The sequence below is a fragment of the Geospiza fortis genome, unplaced genomic scaffold (genome assembly GCF_000277835.1).
Source record: "Geospiza fortis unplaced genomic scaffold, GeoFor_1.0 scaffold112, whole genome shotgun sequence".
In the NCBI taxonomy this organism is placed as follows: domain Eukaryota; kingdom Metazoa; phylum Chordata; class Aves; order Passeriformes; family Thraupidae; genus Geospiza; species Geospiza fortis.
Genome location: NW_005054298.1, coordinates 22,940,738 through 22,943,310, shown reverse-complemented (window position 1 = coordinate 22,943,310; position 2,573 = coordinate 22,940,738). Strand labels below are relative to the sequence as shown.

Below are 2,573 nucleotides of genomic sequence, written 5' to 3'. Positions count from 1 at the left end.
GGGAGGTGCGCGCGTTTACCGGCCCGCGTGTGTGCCCTGCGCCCCTCCACGCCCCTGGCACCATCGGGTGTGTTTGTCTAGAGAGGCTATGGTGACTGGTGGAGGATTCTGGTATGTGTGTGCCCCCCGGGTTTTCCCCGAATGAGGCATGCCTCGGGAGAGGCTGGGAAGTCAGCCGGGGATGCGCGAGGGATGTAGTGTGTGGCATCCAGACAATGTCAGCTTGGGTGAGTCTCCACCCTGTGCAGCCGCAGGCAGTCGGGTCCCCGGCGCAGGCATCGCCGAGGCGCGCGCTGCCACCCGCGGAACAAAACGCGCAAATCCTCGTTCCTGCTGCAAGAAGGAATGGTGGGTTAAAAACCCAACACCAAACCTGAGATCTGTTAAGCTTTTTAGCCATATGACCTAGTGAAGGCAGACTGGTTTGCAAAGAGCCTCCCGAGCAAGCTTGATGCCTGCGTTGGTTTTAATGAAACTGGGAGTGTGGTATATTATTTTTTCTGCATGGGGAAAATCATTGATGGTGGAAGGGAAGGGAGGAGTGTCTGTATACACGAGTGTCACATGACCTTGTAAAATTCATATGGCTATACTTATTTTTCTTCTGCACTAATGCTGGTTATCTTAAGAAGCCACTGACTTACCTGTTCATTTTGGAAGATTTTGTTTCTTTTGGATTTGTTATCTTGTGGGGCAGAAAACAATCACCTGCATGTTTGAACACTGTCTCTGCATTTTATAATTTTTACTAGTATTTTATATTTTTACTGGGCTATAGGTGTTTAGGAGGAGATGAACAGTGGTCTGTGTAGTAAAATTTATTTTTTACTGGTGGATTATAGGTACACTCCATTTGGCAAATGTAAACTATTTCATATGGCTAGTATCTTTACATTACCATTCATGTGATGGGTGGATGTTTTGTGAGACTGTAGAATCACACCCACTCCATTTTGAACAAATTGTCTTTTTGTCTGTTCTGCCTAGTGCCCTTCAGACATGGATACATTAGCTTGTTAAATACCTTAGAGAAGAGGAATCAATTGATTAATTCTAGATGTTTATTGAAACAATATGTGTAGAACATCAAATCTTCCAGTTTTATTGTCTTTAATCAGCTTTTCTCTGCTGAGAAGTATCCTCTTGAAACACAGGAATGGTAAAATTACTTGATAAATCATCTTGAAGAACAAAAGTCTTGGTCATAGTAGGGAATACTTTCCACATAAGATCTACAAAGATCTAAACATATCCATATTTAATACACTGATATCATTCTTGGTGGGTGCGGTGGATAGTGGAACACAGAACTGATTTTCTGCACCTAAGTTGGTATGTGATTTTTTGTATCACTGGATGATACTCAAATTACTGTACAGAAATCCGTGTTACAGAAGATTTTTGCTTTCATACAACAGAAAGGTAAGTGGCACCAAGGAATTTATTTATTGCCCTTGTACAGTTTTCATTTTCAGATAGATATTTCCCTAAAATGGCTTCATTTTTATGCTCAGATGATATGCAATGAGGCATCCTTCTACCACTGATTCTCTGACTCAGCATGTGGTGACAGTGAGAAAAGTATTAGTAAGAGATAAACCACAGTTAAGGAAAGCAATGCAGTGTAGTGGCTATTAATTTCATGAAAGGGTATAAAAATAATGTGAAAGAGAACACTGACAAATTTTATATGATCTTCAATCTTGCATAGTATCTTGAGACTACTGCCTTCACGTTTGAGTTTAAAGTAGTTTTTTTGCAGTGGAGTAGTGTATTGCCATAAACTGTGTGCAACTTTCTGTGTGTTGGAGTCTGTTCCTTTCTTAGTGAGGTAAGCCTGGGTACAGAGAACATCAGTTGGTTTTAAGTATTGTGTGAAACTGCTGTGATGCCCTTTGTAGGTAATGGTTCTCTGGGGCTGGTTTTAAGAGGCACTTTTGTTTTTCAAAAGGATGTCTCAGAGTTCTGGCTATCAGAATATATGGGTATTGCCTTTTTCCCCCAAACCACGAATCTTCTTTAGCGGTTGCTTCTTTGTTTGAATTTGGTCGTTTGTCTATTCCTTCAGCATTAAGTTTTTCAATAGAATCAACTGGCTTTTCTAGCTAGAAACAGTTAATTCTTTGTGCTTTAAACTAGATCTTTATCCTGTGTTAGTCTCATCTTTACTGGTCATACTTACCTTCCTTCTTCAAATGTATTTCAGCTGCTGGAGAGGGAAGTAAAAACCTATCAAACTGGGACAGAGTTAAATCTGAGTGACTAAGCCAGTTAGGTAAATACTAGGAAGAATGGTACTGAAGATTTCAGCCATTAAGTAATTTACATCACCTTCTTAATAGAAAAAGACTCCAAATCACTTGTGTTACAAATGAAGCCAAAGGTTGCAAAATAATCACACTCATGCCTTTTCTGTTATGTTGAACAATAGTTTTATTATGGAATTTTCAGGTAGAACTGGAATAATGTACTTCACAACTTCCCATTAGTATCTGTTCTCACTGAGGATCCTGCTGATTAAATCTAGAACTTGATACAAACACTTACCAGAGCCAGAAATGTCCAATTTCTGT

The 2,573-nt window shown here is 40.1% G+C and overlaps 1 protein-coding gene across 1 annotated transcript in view; it reads left to right on the top strand.

The window, feature by feature from the left end:
- The first annotated feature begins 94 nt into the window (after window positions 1–94).
- Window positions 95–2,573, top strand: part of RAPH1 (Ras association (RalGDS/AF-6) and pleckstrin homology domains 1) — an 80,054-nt gene continuing 77,575 nt past the window's right edge. The window contains exon 1 of the mRNA XM_031058600.1: window positions 95–111. The gene's annotated coding sequence lies outside the window, so the exon portion shown is untranslated. The remainder of the gene's footprint in view (window positions 112–2,573) is intronic.